The 19424-nt window shown below is 46.6% G+C and overlaps 1 protein-coding gene across 1 annotated transcript in view; it reads left to right on the forward strand.

Annotated features, from left to right (window-relative positions):
• The first annotated feature begins 4813 nt into the window (after positions 1 to 4813).
• The window catches only part of LOC122746606 (zinc finger protein 260-like), a 28957-nt gene continuing 14346 nt past the window's right edge, over positions 4814 to 19424 (forward strand). Inside the window, exons 1-4 of the mRNA XM_043992350.1 lie at positions 4814 to 4906; positions 15077 to 15176; positions 15890 to 15978; positions 17835 to 18662. The gene's annotated coding sequence lies outside the window, so the exon portion shown is untranslated. The remainder of the gene's footprint in view (positions 4907 to 15076; positions 15177 to 15889; positions 15979 to 17834; positions 18663 to 19424) is intronic.

Consider the following 19424-nt stretch of genomic DNA (forward strand, 5'->3'; position numbering starts at 1 on the left):
GCAAAATTGTCGCAGCTCAAAAGAAACACGAGTTACAGAAATTTAGAAAAATCTCCCTCCCAAATAGTCATATAGACTATTCGTACCCTACCTGTGGTGGAGCCTTCTGAGCTTGTCTGATCAACCAGAGCCTGGCACAGTGTCCATTAACTCTGCCATCGGGATGTCATTTTGTTTTTCTCCAAGCACGAAGGTCAAACACCAACAACTACTACACTTCCCTGATATCTCACTTGGACAAAGTAAAACTGAAATTTAACCTTAAAAGTTTTCTTCCCTTTTTGAGCTTAGGGTCTAATGACCAGAAGTAATGCTAATAAATCATCTGCATACTGGACAAGATAGTGGAATGTGGCAGATAAGGGGATTTAGCAGATACTCAAAGGCCCACCTGGAGATTAATCTAAACTGATTGAATTAAGTGAGAGGGATTGGCTGCTGATTAGCCTACTTCTGGTTAACTAGATTGTAAGCACACCTGGCTGGTCCTTAAGAGGGTAGTGTTCTCAGAAGCTAAAAACTCTGAATTTTACATGGAGACCACCTTCGGGTCCAGTGAACCAATGAATTTGAACGATGCCAGCCAATCAGCTTGAAGACCCTCCCATTTCTGGGTGGAGAACATGAAGGAGGAAGTTGGCGCTGGCAGAGGACGTCTGGGTTTTTTTGGTGGGAGACATCGGCTTGGTGGCAGGACTTCAAGTGGAAGGTTTAGGAAGGCCAGGATTTCCATGCTATAAGAAACCTGTTCTCAATCTTTCTCTTCATTATCTTATATCTTTTAATAGACCCTTAAAAAGCCTAAGCTCATTTATCAGTGATTTTAGCCAGTTTCCCCCCAAAACTGGGGGGACAGATTAGAACCTACATTTAGAATTTTAAATGACACAGGACCAAGGTTGAGCCTCTAGAGGAAGAGAGGACCTCCACGTGCTTTCGGTGCTGAGAGAAGGAGAGAGACTCTACATTCCCATGGCAGTCTTTCCACATACACAGGAAGCCCTTATACATAAAGGCACCTGAAAGAAGTTTTCTGGTACTGAAAACTCAGGCCTGGGCTGAAAGAGACAAAGAATGCTCAGGCTTGTAGGAAATGGAACTTTAAAAAATCCCAAACATTTGGACCAGAGTTGATTTTGTTGTATAAATGATATTCCCCTCCAGGTGATTAGTGGGTGAACAAGGGATGAAAAAAGGAAGACATGATGGAAATCCCCACAAGAGACAGGCAAAGGCATTGAGAATTAATAGAGGGACAATAGCTATAGCAATAATGGATTGTCCGTAAAGAAAGACATTGAGGACGTCCTAGCACAGAAACATTGAGTGGAGAGCAGAAAATAAATGTCCCTGTATTCCGGGGCATAATCACAAAAGGCCTGTCCTGGTTCGTGGGGAAAGAGTGGGCTACTAACATCAAAGAAGCAAGAGAAGTGAGTTTCCAGACCTCGTGTTGTCCAAGAAAAGAATTCAAATTTTTATTTGTTGTTTAACTGGATCCTAAATTGTGGCTGACCAAGATGTTTATAGCAGTGACAGTCATTGGGTTTGATTTGTTTCTCATCCATTCATGGGGAGTAGAGAAGACCAGGGTGTCCACTGATGTCTGAGTCACCCACCCCTCTGACCTGGTCCCAATCTCTGTTCTGTGTGCGGTGCACCTGTTCGTAATTTTGAATTGGCCAAACTACCAGTTCCTGAGCAGTCTCATTCTGACTTTTGATATTGGACATGATGTGTTTAGCACAGTCCATCAAATCAGAAATTTTCTAGTATGCCAGGCCTAGGATCGGCTGTATAAGTGTGGATAACTCATGAGATAATTGAGCCCATGGGCTTCATGTCAAGGAAAAGGAAACCGAGGTCCAGAGAGTGTGGCTGACTGGGCCACAGTCACACTTAGGGCTCAGGGGGAAGGTGCTGGAACCCCCTGCCCCAGGCTCCCCATCTCAGGCTCCTTCCCCTTCAGCCAGCTGCCTTCTAACACAGGCCAGGCAGACAATGGCCTGGTGATGGTGGAAGGGCCCCTGTGTTAGAGTGGACACATGAGAGAGGTGTAGGCACCACACCGGGAGGAGCAAGGGCCAGGACACTGCCCCTTGATGCCATCAGGAGCAGCCAGGATCTGACCTGGGTTTTAAAGGCATGTAGGAAAGTGATGGATGAAGGTGTGAAGGGCATCCCAGGCAGGGGGCACTGTGTGAGCAAAGGCAGAACGGTGGGACCTGAGGGGAAGAGATGTTCTCATCTGTCCAGGCTGATGCAGTGTGGGCAGAAGGGAACAATGGGAGACACAACTGGACAGGGAGGATGGTGCCAGTCTGGACCTTAGAGAAGACAGGAAACTTCTTATCCAGACAAGGTTTTCTCAGTAAAAGGCTGTGCCCCTTCTCCCAAAGGCTGCTGGGTATGCTCTGGGGGGGGGGGGGAATCCAGCTCTCATGGATGGGTCACCAGGGGACACTGACCTGACGGGAAAAGGTGCCAGGGTTTGAGGGTGGGAGACACGGGTCCAAATCCTGGCCCTGACTTTAAAGATCCAGGTGACCTGCCCAAGTCACCTGACCGCCTCTCCAGGCCTCAGTTTCCCCATCTTGAAAAAGTAAATTATGGCACATATGATCTCACAGGATCACAGAGGAGAAAGATTTCAGAACCTTATTGTTCCCAAAATGTAAACTGTGGAGGCAGGGGCTCCCAGAGCCTGGGGAGGTGGGGGTGCTGAGGGGAGGCAGGCAGTAATGCCTGAGGGTTTGCCCCATTTGTAGCTGACTCTGCAGAGGGATCTGGGGCTCGTCTCTCAGAACTGGGAGGGTTGTATACCAGCACCCCCTCACCTGTCACCACCATGACCAGGGCTTCACTGAGCTCTGCCCACCAGGGCCCCTGCCCAGAGCGGCAGCTGTAGCTTCTCGCATCTCTCACACCATCCACCTTCCAGAGCACAAACTCTGCCAGCTCCCAGGACGCATTTCTCTCTTCTCTGAGCTCTCCATCCTTCCACAGCTGGAATCGGTCACTCCCCAAGTGGCCCTGGCACCTGAGGGTCACATCTGCTCCCTTGGGGACCACAGGACTGGGGACAACCCAGAGGGTGGGCCTGCAGAGGGTGGCTGAGAAGGAAACAGAGTCCAGATTCCTCAGGATGTCTCTAACCCCCCATGCCTCCTTCACCTCCAGATTCTGAAGCCCCCACCTTAGTTACCCAATCCATTCATCACAATGTCTCTTTTCCCTCCCTACTTTTGCTTGGAATCAGTGATGGGATTGATGTGGGACAATGAAGAGAAAGATCTGTGGGATTCTGGGGACAGGACTCACAAATCTGTGCCCAAATCACCCAGCCCAGACAGGACCCTGGAAGAGAAGCTCAGGTTATTCATGGCTCCCATGCTGACCCCAGTCCCAGCTCTGGCAAAAGCTCCTGAACCTCTCATTCTGCTTTGGTCAGAATATGAAGGAAGAGCCCTTGGAGCAGGCATGGGGGTCCTCCTCTGCCCACCTTTCTTTCTCCTCCTTAGGTTTTCTCCTTGTCCTTCAGCATCACCCGGGAAGGACCTTGTCCCAAGGTCCCTCCCTCCCCAGACTTGACCCTGGCGTCTCACCAATGGAGAGCCCATGCTGTGTCCTCAGCTCTGTCCTGGGCTGCCCAGCCTCAACTGTGGGGAGGGGAAAACCGGCCCCTCTCTCCAGGCATCCCCGGCCCGTGTCCCAGTCCAGATTTAAGTGTCAGCTGTGACTGTGGGGCTCACAGTGGGGTTGGCCAGAGAAGGGAAGGGGTCATTTCCCAGCAGAGAAAGAGGGGGAGGCCTGGGATTGAAAAGTGACCACTGTGGGGAGTAGGGTACATGAGACCCTAATGAGAGAAAGACCCTGTCTGGACTCTTCTCAGAGCCCCAAGGACAGAAAGTGAGTCTATTTTCAAGCCCCGCCCCCCCCCACTTCAGTGCCCAGCTTCCCAGCAGGGGGCCACGTGGCATGTAAGGCTCCTGGTCCTCAGGCCTGAGCAGGACCTGGAAAGGGGCCTGGGCTTTGTGGGAGCAGAGCTAAGCTGGGGGTTCCCCATGAGGCGCCCCAGGTGTTTCTCCCGTGCATGGTTAGGTATGTTCACACAACCCTGCTTAGTGAAGAATGCAGGTCAGGAACTGGGCATCGTTAGGGCCTCACGTGCCCCACTCCCCACAGCGGTCACTTTTCCATCCCAGTCCCCCCCCTTCTCTGCTATGAAATGACCCCTTCCCTTCTGCCGCCGTCCCCCGTGAGCCCCACAGTCCCAGCTCGGACTTACATCCGGACTGGGACGCGGGGGCCCGGGATGCCCGGACAGAGGCACGTTTGCAGGGTCAGTGTGGCCGCTGCATGGTGGACGCCGCAGATCTGCTTTTCTGTCTATTTCACAAGAGCCCGATGACGTCAGGGCGGATCCAGGCCGTGGTCTTGGCGTAAGAACAGCTGCGGGACTGACGTCAATGATTTTTGTTTTGTACTCTCCACCTCCTCTGAGTTTCAGGATTGCCACTGGGGTGTTTCATTGTGGATTGTGCGTGTTTGTGGTTGTGGTTGTGGTTGTTTTTTCGGGGGGTGGAGGGGTGTCTCTGCATCCCCAGCGAACCAAACCTGGCCCTGCTTCAGCCACCTGGCCCCAGTCTACAGGCGAGTGAGCAAGAGTCCTGGAAGATCAGAGGTCACGAGGTCCCGAGGTCCCGAGGTTGTCAGGGGGAGAGGAGGAAGTGAAGTGTGGTGCGTGGCTTTCTGGGAAATGTAGTCCCGGTACCGCGCATGCCCAGGAGGCCATGGGGGCGGGGCTGTTGAAAGGCTCCTGGCTCTCAGTCTTCTTCCCCAGCTTGGTGCTCAGCCCCCCGAGCTGCGTCCTCTCCTTCCTGCTCCCCTGAGACTCCCGTTCAGGGTCAGTAACGCCCCTTCCCCCGGGGCCCTCAGGGGTCCGACTGTCCAGCCGAAGGGGACGCGGGGAGGGTTTCCAGCAGAGACACCGGGCTGGGGGGGGGGGGGGTCCTCCTCTTTCCGGAATTGTCCATTTCCCGGAGGGTCCGAGGGCACGACCCCCAAGGCCCGGGAGCCCCCGGCCCGGCCCCAGCGGGGTCTGCGGCGGCTCAGGCTGGGGGTGACGTCACAGGGAGGCGTGCGTGGGGGCCGAAGCTGGGACCCCGGGCAGGTGTGTGGCATGTAGGTGTAGGGCGGGGCCCCGCAGGTGAGGAGGGACTAAATGTACATAGTTATAAAACTCTTTTATAAAAATAAAGTCAGATTTCAATAATTCAGGAAATCCACTGTCCAATTCAGGACTATCCATTGTTTATGGATAGTCAGACTCAATATCATAAAAAAGACAATTTTACCTAATCTATCCAATACCATCTCAATTCAATTGCCAAAATATATTTTATTGGATTTAGAAAAAAAATTCATTAGGAAGAACAAAAGATCAAGAATATCAAAGGAACTAATGAAAAAATGTAGAGGAAGAAAGGTTAGCAGTACCAGATCTTAAGCTGTATTATAAGGCAGTGATGAGCAAAACTATCTGGTACTGGCTAAGAGCAGAAACGTGGATCAGCACAATAGTAAATATACAGTATATATACCCCTTACTTTTTAAAAAATCATCACATCAAAGATAATTTATACTTATACCCTCTGTCTTTAATCCTCTCTGTCCAAATATATAGACAGTTCTCAAGAGCTATAAGTATTATCTTCCCAGGTAGGGATATAAACAGTTTAACCTTATTGAATAATTTTTCCCCCATTTACCTTTTTAAACTTCCCTTGAGTCTTGCATGTTAAGATCGAATTTTCTATTCCGTTCTTGTCTTTTCATCGGGAGACTTTGAAAGTCCTCTATTTCATTCAATGTTCATCTTTTCCCCTGAAAGAGAATGATCAATTTTGCTGGGTAATAGATTCTTGGCTGCAATTCAAGCTCCTTTGCATCCAGAGTAATTTGGGGTGTTACATATCATTTACCTCTCCAAATGTCCCAGAGTCTATGGGTAGCAGATAAACCCCTATGTATTGACTTCTTTCCCTGGTATAATTGGTAGATTTTATGGCTGTCTAATGATTTCATTCATCTGCTGCAGCCATACTATTTCCCTATAAATCCTGGATATTCTTATTCTAGACAAACCCTTTTGAATCATATACTTCTTTCATATTGTTTGCTTTTAACAACTCTCAAACTGATTTGCATCATGCTAATACAACTGGTAATACCCTGTAGGAAAATTGAAAGCTAATCAGTCTGAATCTAATTGATTTACCAATAGATACCTCAAACTAACGTCTGTAACTAATGAACACAAAGGGTTATATACTTCAACAGAGGTTTTTGAACTTTTTTTTTCCACTTTTTATTTTTTAATGTTTTAAAGTACTTTAATTTCTTTTATTTATTTATTCATTTATTTCTTTATGTTGGTTGTGAAAGAAAACAGACAAAAAACTGTAGAAAGAGGAACTAACAAAAAAATTTATACGTCAATCTGTATTCAGATACCATCACTTCTTTCTCCGTAGGTGGATTGCATTTTTCATAAGTCCTGATAGCATCCTTCTCATCATTTATTCTTTTTTATTAATTAATTAATCAATTATATATTTTCTAGTTTTCAAGGTTTGTTTAGATATTTCCAATTTCAAATTTTTCTCCCTCCCTCCCCTCCCTTCCTCCTCCCCTAGACAGCAGGTAATCTGATATAGGTCTTTTATATGTGTGTGTGTGTATATATAATAACATTACACATATTTCTGCATTAGTCATGTTATAAGAGAAGAATCAGAGCAAAAAGGAAAAACCTCAAAAAAGAAAAACAGCACCAAAAACAAAAGAAATAGTATGGTCCAATCAGCATCTATATTCCACGGTTCTTTTTTTCCCCCCCTGGATTTGGAGAGCCTTTTCCATCACGAGTCCTTTGGAACTTTCTTGTACTGTTGGATTAGTAGAAGACTCAAGTCTATCCCAGTTGATCAACACATAATGTTGTTGATACTGTGTATAATGTTCTTCTGGTTCTGCTCATCTCACTCATCATCAGTTCATGCAAGTCCTTCCAGGTTTCTCTGAACTCCTCCTGCTCATCATTTCTTACCTGCTCTTCATTTCTTAATGCATAATTGTGTCCCATCCTAATCTCATGCTGAAGGGTTACTTATGAAATCAGTAAGATCTTCCCTGTTCATGAGAATATAGACTTGCTGAGACCCTTTAGTTTTTTGAATCAATCAGGATGATTGAGAATTTTTTTTCTATCATATCTAAGTTTTCTAATATTCTATGTACCACTTTAATGTCTTTCTTATTTATTTTCTGGTTAGATTTACCTAATTCTGAGAGGGGAAGGTTCAGATCCCCCAACTAGTATAGTTTTGCTGTCCATTTCCTCTTGTAACTCATTTCACTTCTCCTCTAAGAATTTGGATGCTATACTACTTGGTGCATATATGTTTAGTATTGATATTACTTCATTATTATACCTTTTAGCAAAATGTAGTTTCCTTCCTTATCTCTTTTATTTAGATCTATTTTTCCTTTTTCCTTTGTCTGAGATAAGAATTGCTACCCCTGCTTTTTTGATGTCAGCAGAAACAGAATATATTTTGCTCCAACCTTTTACCTTTACTCCGTGTGTATCTCTCTACTTCAAATGTGTTTCTTGTAAACAACTCATTGTAGGATTCTGATTTTTAACCCACTATGCTATTTGTTTTATGGGAGTGTTCATCCCATTCACATTCACAGTTAAGATTATTAACTGTTTATTTCCCTTCATCCTCTTTTCCCCTTTCTTGGCACTCTTTTTTTGTCCCTTCTTTCACCCTATTCCTCTGGACCAGTGTTTTGCTTCTGAGCACCAGCTCCCTCAATCTGCCCTCCCTTTTATCAGCTGTACCACCCTTTTCTCCTTCCTCTTTTGTTTCCTTAAAGAGTAAGATAAGTTCCTTTATACAAATGGGAGTGTATTTTATTCTCTCTCTGAACCAAATCTGATGAAAGTAAGGTTACAACAATGCTTACCCCTCCCTTCTTTCCCTCTATTATAATGTGTCCTTTTTGTGCCTCTTCATATGATATGATTAACCCCATACCACCTCACCCTTGTCTTCTTTTATTTTGCCCCTTAAATTTCTTTATATCAGCACATCAAAGTCAATTTAATAACAATACCTTAACAGAGATACAGATCCCAAGAGCTGCAAGTATTATCCTCCCTCCTAGGGATGCAAGCAATTGAACATCATTGAATAACCTTTTTTCCCCCTTGTTTACCTCTTTATATTTCTCTAGAGTCTTGTATTGGGAGATGACATTTTCTGTTCACTTCTGGTCTTTTTCTCAGAACACCTTAGAAGTCCCCATTTCATTGAATATCCATCTTTTCCTCTGAAAGAGAATGATCACTTTTGCTGGGTAGTTGATTGTGGGTTGTAATCCCAGCTCCTTTACCTTCCTGAATATTATATGCCAAGCCCTGGGATCCTTTAATGTTGAAGCTGCCAGGTCCTGTGCAAACCTGAATGTGGCTCCATGATATTTAAGTGGTTTCTTTCTGGCTGCTTAATGTATTTTCTCCTTCACCTGATAATGCTGGAGTTTGCCTACAATATTCTTGAAGTGTTCCTTTTGGGGTCTCTTTCAGGAAGTGATGGGTAGATTCTTTGTTTTGTTTTGTTTTTGGCAGGTCGATGGGGCTTAAGTGACTTGCCCAAGGTCACACAGCTAGTAAGTGTCAAGTGTCTGAGGCTGGATTTGAACTCAGGAACTCCTGAATCCAGGGCCAGTGCTCTATCCACTGCGCCACCTAGCTGCCCCGGTAGATTCTTTCAATGATGATTTTATCCTCTTATTCTGCAATTTCAGGGTAGTTCTCCTTGATAATTTCCTGGAATATGGTGTCTACATTCTTTTCTTGATCATGGCTTTCAGGTAATTCTCAGATTATCCCTCCTGGATCTATTTTCCAGGTTAGTTGTTTTTCCAATGAGGTATTTCACATTTTCTTCTATTTTTACAGGCTTTTGATTCTGCTTGACAGATTTTTGCTGTCTCATGGAGTTATTAGCTTCCATTTGCCCAATTTTAATTTTTAAGGCCTTATTTTCCTCAGTAAGATTTTGTACCTCTTTTTCATTTTGGCCAGTTTTTTTCCCCCCATTTGGCCGTTTTCTTCTTCCATTTAGCCAATTGCATTTTTTTAAGGAATTGTTTCCTCAGTCAATTTTTGCCTTTATTTTTGCAGAGAATAGCTCTCATTTCTCTCATTTCTTTTTCCAGTTTTTCTTCTACCTCTCTCATTTGATTTTTAAATGGCTTTTTGAGCTCTTCAAAGAAGGTTTTTTGGTCTTGAGACAAGATCATCTTCCCACTTGGGTTTTCACTTGTAGGGATTTTGACAAACTCATCTGAGTTTGAGTTTTGGTCTTCTGTTTCACCATAGAAGCTGTCAATGGTAAGGGATCTTTTTTGTTTCTTGCTCATATTGTAGTTTATCTTTATTTTTTATTTTTTTAGTGAGGCAATTGGGGTTAAGTGACTTGCCCAGGGTCACACGGCTAGTAAGTGTTAAGTGTCTGAGGCCAGATTTGAGCTCAGGTACTCCTGACTCCAGGCCCAGGGCTCTATCCACTTAACCTTAGCTGCTAAGTCACTGAACCTCAGTCTTCTCATCTGTAAAATGAGAGGACTGGATGGAGTGACCTCTAAGCCCCTGTCAGGTTTCAAATATATGTGTGTTCCTGTGATCTGGAAATCAGCTCAGAAATAAACCCTTGCATGTTCTGAGTTGGAGTCAGTCTATGTTCTTGGCTTTCCCGACTGGCTGTAAATCTGACCCAAGCTGGAATATCCTGGCTGTTCTTAATGCCCCTGTGACCCTGGGCAGGTCATTGACTGCTCTGAGCCTTGTTTCCTCCCAGGTAACAGGGGGGCATGGAGCCCAGGGCACTCGAACTGTGGCCTCCAGCCTTGGACACCATCTCTGGCCCTACTCAGTTCCCTGCTTCCCTGCTACTGTCTGCCACTGGGCAGCCACCCTGCCCCTCCCCACCAGCCCCTCCTGAACTGGGAGAATCCTTCAGACACATTTAGGGGCCCGGAAGGAAGCCCAATTCCAACCACCAACTCTCTCCCTTGCTCTACTTTTCCCAGGCTCAGTAGATTCCTCTGGTGTCTTTGCTCTCCACCCTGTGCCCTGCCCTTCTCTCAGGGACTTTCTCTGGCCTCCTAGTCATTGTTTCTCCCCACAGTTAAATGAAAAAACCTGAAACCCCCCCCTCTTCCCCTTGCCCCAGTACTGGCTCATTTTCTAAAATTGCTCCAAGAAGCCCCGTTGGCCTTAGCCCAGGGCCTGGCACAGTGTACACTGTACCCCAGGAGCAGAACTCAACTTTCAAAGGCACCAAAGAGGCGAAAATGTGAACAGGAAAGAGAGAAGATCCCTCTGCATTGAACATCCTATGGCCAGAGGGAGGCCCAAAACGTAAACTCAGAGGGGGACAACAGTGATAAAAGCTCTCCTGGGAGTCTGACTTTCAAAACCTTTAGAAATGCTAATGACTCTCCCCAGAAGCTCCCCAGCCCCCTCCCCCTCTTCCACTCCCATTTGGGAGTTTTTCACTTTGTTTCTCATTATTAGCCCCATTGGTCTGTTTCTGAAACTCTAGTTCTTAGAAGTTCCAAACTGTCGATTGCAGGAGATTCTAAGACTCAAGCAGTCCTAGTCCTGGGAGTTCACTCTCTAATGGGAGGATTACCAGGTTGCCTCATAATTTATGCATATTAGAGAGATCACTGGGTGGGGTGCCTGAGTGCCCTGACTCCTGGGAGATGATGCCAGCTCCCTGAAAGTCTGAGCTAGCCTGGGTTTTGACAACGTTCCAGGCCCTTAAGCTCTTACTGGGGGAAGGTGCCCTGACAGCCTGAGTCTGAGGCAGGGCTGGGAGCCTGACTTCCTGAGTCTGGCTCTCTATTGACAGTATTGACTGTTGTCAATACCTGGAAGGGGGAATAATAGGAGAAGAATAGAGAGGCCTGCAGCAAAGCTGTGCTCAATCCTATGGCCTAGTTTTCCAATTTGTAGAATTGGGGTTTGGATTGGATGACATAATGTCCCATTTATACAGGACATGGGGTTTATCAAAGCCTTTGTTTCTGGGACAGAAGCCATATTGTGACTGCCAAGTAACTTGCCTGGCATGAACATAACAGAGTCTTGGTGGAATTTGAACTTGGGTCTTCCCTTCAGAGAGACAGCTAGGTGGTGGCAAGGTAGATGGAGGACCAGTCCTACAGCATGTGAGACTCATCTTCCTGAGTTCAAATGTGGCCTCAGACACTTACTAGCTGTGTGATCCTAAGCAAGTCACTTAACCCTGTCTGCCTCAGTTTCCTCAACTGTAAAACAAGCTGGAGAAGGAAATGGCAAAACAGCCTAACACCTTTGCTAAGAAACTCCCAAATGGGGTCAGGAAGAGTCTGACTGAAAATGACTGAGCACCAAGTTCCTCCCTGGTCTGTTTTGGTTCCCTTTTCTCCCTGCCCACCTCACTCCCCATGGGGGTAACTCTCCCTCAGTCCTGGGCCTGCTTTTCTGAAGTAGCTTTCAGTCATCTCTCTGAAGGGAACTAGCTGGGTGGTACAGTGGGTAGTGCTGGACCTCAGTCAGCTAGACCTGAGTCCAAACCTCTCTCACATGGCTGTCATCTCTCTTAAGTGACTTGATGTCTTGCCCTCTCAGTTTCCTCATCTGTATGTCCCAGACACTGCACTGGGGTGCAGAGGACAATCAATGTTGTTCCTTCAGCAAGTTTAGGTCAGTGTTGGGGAATTCCTCAGCCCAGAGGTCCCCAAAACCTCCTGGACAGCAGTAAGAACAATCAGAGCTAGCCTTTCTCTAGCACCCAGGTGCCAGGCACTGCTGAGCACTTGGGAAATGGAATCCTCACAGCAGCCTTTGGGGTAGATGCCATTATTCTCCTTCTTTCATAATTGAGGAAAGTGAGACAAGCAGGTCAAGTGACTTGTCCAGAGTCACACAGAGAAAGTGTCTGAGGTCAGATTTGAACTCAGTTCTTCCTGCCTCCAGGCCCATCTAGCTGGAATCCCTGCCTGAAGATAAAGTAGCATCAGCTCCCTGGCAGCTGCCCTGTGGGGAGCATCTCAAGGGAACAAGGGGAAGTAGAGGCATAAATAGGGTTTTACACAGCCTCAGTCCATCTGGGGAGGCTGGGCAGCCACTTTGCTCATTGGGGTGGTTGGGTATAGAGGCAGGATGTCAGGTGATTTTGGGGAGAATGTTAACCTTCCTCTTAGGAGTTGCAAAGGTTGTTTCAATGGGGATGTTTTCTCATGCCCAGAATATCTGGTGGGGCCAGAGGAGGTGGGTCTCTGGTTAATTCCTTTGGAATATCTTATTGGTGACTCCCCAGTTATTGGAGGCTTCCCTGAGGTCTGTCTCTGTTTACATAGTCCTATAAGACAGTTCAGTTTCTTTGACATCCAAGATAATTCTTTTGGGGGAGCTGCTTCCCCCAAATTCACTAGGTTTCCTCCACATTAGCAACCTAGACACCATCCCTGACTCTTCCCTCTGTCTTGGCCCCATCTCCCTATGGCCAATTAGGTGCTAAATCTCTTTCTTGTTTTTCCTTTTAATTTGTCTGTCTAATAGTCACCTCTTGTTTTCTCCAAGTATTACAGTTTCACTATCTGTTCTTGCCTTTCAAGTCCTCTCTGTAGCCCTCCCCTCTACTGTTGTCCTGAGCCACCTTGGATACAGGCTGCAGGAATAATTCTCTTTTCTGGGGCCAAGTAAACAAACCTCCCCATATGAGCCACTTCTGCACATAGGCCCTGTCCAGGAACTTAACTGGATTGGCTTATCTAACTCTATTGGGGGGGAAAAAATCTAAGGTGAAGGTGATGGTCTTCTACAGGCTGAAAGTTCAGGCCTCCCCATATCACGTCCACTCAGGAAATTCCAGTGACTCCCATAATATAGATGAGTGATTCCAGATGCCTCTGCTTCCTATTTGAAAGCTCTTCAGAGCCTGGCCCCAGCTACCATCCGAGGTGCTTACACACAGTCCCCTTCACCCAGGACTGAGCAGCCCAACTGGCCTTTTGGCTTCTCCTCCTTTGTGTTGCTCCTTCCCCAGGCTTTGGCTTTATGCTGCTGTTCCCATTGTTAGAAAGCCATTCCTCTCTTAAAGCCCCTGAGTTCCCTGGGAAAGCTCTTAATTCTCAGCTGAGCAGTAGGCTTTACCACCTAGCCAAGCAGACAGAGAAGTGGATCTGTGTATGTGTGCACACTCCTTCATTTGGCTTTTTTTTTCCTAGTTTTTTTTCGTTTGTTTTTATTGTTTTCCTGTTATATGTAAAGATGTTTTTCAACAGTCATTTTCATAAGATTTTGTGATCCAAATTTTTCTCCCTCCCTGCCCAGCTCCCCAAGACAGAAAGCCATGTGATATAGGTTATGTTTGTACACTCACATTAAATCTATTTCTGCATTAGTCTTTACTTTTCTTTTTAAAAAATGCCAGAAGGATCATTAAGGATTCTGTGCTGGGGACTTGAGCTCCCCAGCCCAGGAATCCCACTTTCTGTCCCTGTGTGGCCTCCATCCTGGTTTCCTGGCATTCTTGTGCCCCAGGACCAGCCTGTCCTGCTTTCTGCCCCTCTCCACTTCCCCTAGAACCTGGGTTTTGAGGGGTGAAGAGGGAACTAGTGAGACCTCCCAGGGGAGGGATTCCAGTGGCTGAGTCAGGTAACAGCCACACCCCTGGACTTAGAGGGAGATGTGAAGGTGTGTGTAAGTAGATAGAGAAAGGTTATCACATGTGCTGTGACCTATGCCCTGGGACCCAGGTGTCCTGGCCTCAGCTCCCCCTTAGGATCCAGCTGTCTTCCTCTGAGAGAACATCTCTGAGGGAAGAAAAACAAGACAGAAGGAAACGCTCCCTCAGTGTGACGACTGGGGTATGGAAGGTCAGGAATGGGGATGGGCCGAGGGGGTGAATGTTTTCAGTTTGGAGGGGAGTTAAGGAGGGGTGGGCAAGTCTGGAGCCCAGACTACAGAGAAGCAAGGGGGGCTTCAGGGGAGGGGAATGTCTGGGAAAACCAGGAAGAAGATGGGTGTGGTGGGGGGAGAGCTGGCAGGGCAGGAGTTTCTGCTGAGGGGGGTTGGAGTCCCAGAGCAGGTAAGGGAGGGGGCAGAGGTGGTAGAGCAATGGGGTGTGGTAAAAAATTATTGGAGTTTTACCTGACTCATTTGGGTGGGGCCACACCTGACCCACCCTGAAGTTAGGTATGCTACTGAGCTCAGAAGGAGAACTCTCCATAGGCAGTTTTTGAAGGATCTCCCCTTTCCGGGGAGGAAGATTGAACACTCCCTGAGGGGAGGCAGACGCTGTTTCTGAATGGTAGCTCTCTCTCTCTTCTGCCCTTCCAGGGCATGAGCAACTGTAGACTTTCCAGGTTTTGGTGAGTGAACACAGAAAACCCTAAATTCCTTTGAATTAGCTTAATTGGAAACAATCTGGGGATTGCATAGGCTAAGTTTAGAGTTGAGACAATTTATCTGTATTTCTTTTCCCTATTTCCTTATCTTTGATTTTTATTAGTTTCACCTTTGTTGTTTATTTAATTCACAAGTAATAAAACCTGATCCTTTTGTGAAAAAGAAGCTGTAAGGCTCCTTTCTTGGCCTGGGAAAAATATCTAAAAGGGCAGTTGAGAGGGGAGGAGTCCCTCATTTTTCTGGGACCCCAATACTTCAGTGAGTCACCCAATTAATGCTCCGTATATTAAATTTTGGGCCTCACAAGGGGAGGAGAGGCCTCAGAACTGAGCAGCCAGGTAGGGGGTGGCCTTGGGGGAATTCTCTTCCTGGGGTATAGGTTGTAACCTTGAGATTTGGGAAGGGGAGGAGAGAGGTCATTCCAGGAGAGGGAGGCTGGGTGGGGCTTGACCCTTGGGAGTAGGAGGCCTTACCCAGAGCAGCATGGCTGGAGGCAGAAGCCCTTAGATCTGAGATCTCTCGTCCTTCATTTCAAGCTGAGGGCTCTTCTTCCCTCAGAGGGGAGATCTCTCTGCCTTCCCTGGACCTGAGATCTCTCTGTCTTCTGGGAGCCAGCTCTGCACAAGCAGGTGCCAGGTAGGTCAGAACAAGGGCCCCTCTCCACATCCTGCTTCTGATGGTTGTCCTTTCCATGGGGCCTCATCTTCCCACCGTGTTGTTGTCTGCTTGTCCTTCCTCTCAAAGAGGATCATGACACATGTCATGACTTGCAGTGAATTAGATTTTAGTGAGGAGGGTCAGTGTTCTATCCACCAAGCCACTTATCTCTCCCATTGTAACCTCTTGGTCAGTGTCCTCTTGGCTGGCCAGGAGCAAGCCCCCCTCCAATCCTGGCTCTGGGGGTATCTTTTGCTAAATAGAAAGGAAGCCTGTCCCATCCCAAAGGTCCTAGGATGCCATGCCCAGTTTTACCATGAGGTCAGAGTTGCCTGACCTACATATCTCACGCGTAGTAACAGATGGAGGTAGGGCTCTGTGTCTGTGGTCATTGAGGCTCGGCCTGGTTTCCTCCCCTCTGGGATCCCCAGCCCTTTCTGCCTCCTGGGTCTCTGCAGGAGGCCAAAGGGAAGGAGTTAGAGAGGGTGGCAAGTCCTCTTCCTGTTCAGGCCAAGCTCACTTCCAAGCCTGACCCTACCTGCTGTCTTCCTGTTCTGGTTAGAGTCTCTCCCCTGAGGGCAGGACATTTGCAAGTGCTCTGAGACTTCAAGCTCAGGTAGGACAGTGTCCACCCCAGGAGGAAAACGCAAAGACAATGTCTTTCCCACTCTGAGACCCTTCTCCCTCCCCAGGCCAGTTTGCAGACAACCAAAGCTTATTCCAGGGAGAGACCCTGGATCCAGAGAGGATGGCCCCAGGGACCCAGAGACCCTCATCCCAGGTGAGTGCAGCCCATCCCCAGACCTGACCAGCATCAGCAAAGGTGGGATCCAGCAGAGCCCAGGAAGCTTTATCCTGTTACATGTACATTGTCCTTTGCAGGGCTGTCAACAGAGCAGACATTGTCCTCCTGGTTCTGCTCATCTCCTTCTGCCTCAGGCCACCCCAGTCTTCCCTGGTCTCTCTGAATCCCTCTCATTTGTCATTTCTTAGGTCACATCAATGAGTATTTAGAAAGTGGCTCCTCTGTGCCAAGCACTGTGCCAACCTACTGGGAATGCAAAGGAAGGTTTAAACAACAAGAGGCCCTGCCATCAAGGGGTTCAGAGTCTCCTTGGGAGATAGCATGGCAGCAGCTGGGTCTACACAAAGTCTCTACAGTATGAATGGGAGGCCCCTTCAGAGGGAAGGCCCAAGCAGTGTCAGGGACCAGGAAAAGCTCATTTTCAGAAGGTGAGGATTTTTCTGAGATGTGAAGGAAGCCAGTGTTGGGGGCCTTGTGACCGGGCTCTAGGGGCTAGCTCAGCCAAAGAATTGGAGGCTTGTCACAAATCTTGTGTTAAAATGGAAAGTCATTCACTTTTTTTCCCATTTTCCCCCCTAATGGGACTTAGGCACAAAAAATGAATGATGCCCACACCTGCCTCCAAGTAGGAGCTGACAAAAACCTGAGCATTTCTTGTCTGGATGTCGTGTGACTGTAAATCAAAGAGAATCTAGAAGTAGCCTGGCTGGCTATTCATACCTCAGACAGTGGGTCTAAAGCAGAGTGTACACCCCACCTGGGCAATCTAAGAGCCACATGAGCAGCCCACCTTTTTACCTGCCTAACGAATTTTGCTGGGTTTCAGCACCATGATGTTGGGAGACTTGTGACCTGGATCAGCAGGCAAGCTCACCCATGAATTGGAGGCTCATCACAAATCTTGTAAAATGAAAAGTGATTTATTAGGAGAGAGGAACATATGACCAGGAGACAGAATCACTGCTGAAAACCTGTCTCCCTGGGTAAGAGAAGAACTGGTCCTTTCTATGTTTACACACAAAAGCTGTGTGCAAAGCAGTTAGGAGGGGCAAGACCACTGGCAGGGAAACAACTGGTAAGGAGTGCCTGGGGAGGAGTAGCACCCACCCTCATCAGTATCTCATCTTTGTTCCTTGCAGACCAGGGCCTTTTTACTTAGCCACAGCATATTCTGGAGATGGGAGGTGGAGCTGCTTTTCCCTTGGGAAAGTTTAATGATTCCTTGGGGTTTGGGGTCCCACCTCCCACAACAGCAGGAGGCCCAGGTGAGGAGGGGGTCAGTGCAAGCATGAAAGACATTCATTGGAAAGGCACAGAGTCAGGCGATGGAGGGTCTTAGTCAAGGATCATCCAGGAGGCCAGTGTCCCCAGGTCAGAGAAAAGAGGACTGAGGTGCAAGAAAACTGGACAGGCTTATCTGGTGTCTGCTGTGTGCTGGGCTCCAGAGCATGCAGGCATCCCACCTTCCTGTCACAACAAAAAGAGAAAAAAATTTCTGCACAGGTGATTCCACTCCCCATCAGTATATGAAATGTGTGCACCCATAGGGACAGCAGACAATCAAGTAGATCTGAAAGATGAACAAAGATGAAAGAGAACTCAGGCAACATCATATCCCAACAGAGCCCTAAGTAAAACAAGGCTGGCCAATGAAGGCCAGCTTCCTGAAGCTGGAGCTGGAGACACTTTTTTTTTTTCTGGACTGGTCACAGTGAAGGGGAGCCCAGGGAATCTGGCATAGGTTTTGCAATCAAAACTAATCTAGTCACCAAGCTTGTATGCCTACCAAGAGGAGTAAATGAAAGGCCTGTGACAATGTGCTTGCCTTGTAGAAAAATGCCAAGGCTCTGGACCAAAGACCTATGGTGCATCTCAACTACTCAGTGAGGAAGGGGACACACTGGTACATGATAAGGACATGGGCTGAACACGTCCATAATGATCTCAACAGACTGTCATCAATCAATCATGAAGCCACTGGCCATTTACCTCAGGTTGAAGTCAATCCCTCTCTAACCAGAAGTTTGAATGCCATTAGCTCCTCCCCTCTGACAAAGCAGCTGGTGCTGATTTTATTCCAGCTGAGATTTACAGTGTGTGGGTCCATTGCTCCTACAAACCTTGGCTAACGTTTTCTGGAGTACATGGAAAGAGGAAGTTATCCCCCAGGAGCTCAGGGGTGCCTCCATTGTCCATGTGTATGAAGGTAAAGGAAATGGATTGTCCTGTGACTATCAGAGGAGACTCTCTCTCCATCACTGCTGGCAAGATTCTCTCCACAGTCGTCCTAAACTGGCTGAGCCTTCCCATGGAAGATGGTCATCTACCTGAGAGCCAGTGTGGCTGCAGAAACAGCTGAGGAATGGTCAGTATGGTGTTTGTTCGCTGACAATGGCAGGAGAAATGCCAGGGGCAGAGCAGAGGTCTGTACACAATGTTCATCACTAAGGCCTTTGATACTGCCAGTTGTGAGGAGTTATGAAAAATCATGTCCCAATCTGGTTGCCTGTAGAACTGCCAAAGACGTTGATTGAATCATGTTGATTGAACACAGACCTCAGAAATATATTTTTCACTTTCTTTCATTTTTCTTCAAGTTTTCTGATACAAAATGACTGTTTGTCTTGATTCTCGGTGCCAAATGTTCTAAAGTTTTATGGGTAAGTTGTGATCATTTCTCTTTCACAAATAAACTGTCAATATCTTATGAATTAGCTTGATCTCCAACCACAGTCAATAAAAATTATTTAAAAATTATTTGAAAAATGTAATTTAAAAAAAATAAATGAGTTCTCCTTTATAATTACTCTTATTTTTATGTAACTAAATATTAAAATAAATGAATATATTCCATTGACTAGTGAAAGCAATCATAGAGCAAAGACATAAAATTTATTTTGGTTCTGACACATCATACCAGATATTACCCCAAGCCCTCAATATTACAATAGATAACTTTTCTTCACTTTTCTGGAAAGAGATTCTCATAACTCTTACTTCACGGCAGATTGTAAACAATTTTTCTATTTTTCTTTCTTTTTTTTGAGGGGCAGTGAGGGTTAAGTGACTTGACCAGGGTGACACAGCTAGTAAGTGTCAAGTGTCTGAGGCTGGATTTGAACTCAGGTCCTCCTTAATCCAGGGTCTGTGCTTTATCCACTGAGATACCTAGCTCTCCTTGTAAGCAATATTTCCTAAGAATTATCTTCATACTTTTATCTAAGTAGGACTTTATTCCAGCCTTTTAGGAAATTGAGTAAGTTTTTTTCTTTATTCTTTTCTCAGTGATAACTAGTAATGTTCCCCTCCCCCCCACCCCTGAGTATACAGTATTTGCCGACTTCTCGTAAATTCTTTATAAAATGTCCTTAACATATCCCTTATGACATGTAACCTATCCTTTATGGTGAGAAAGAATTTCA

Source organism: Dromiciops gliroides, chromosome 3, assembly GCF_019393635.1.
Source record: "Dromiciops gliroides isolate mDroGli1 chromosome 3, mDroGli1.pri, whole genome shotgun sequence".
Lineage (NCBI taxonomy): Eukaryota > Metazoa > Chordata > Mammalia > Microbiotheria > Microbiotheriidae > Dromiciops > Dromiciops gliroides.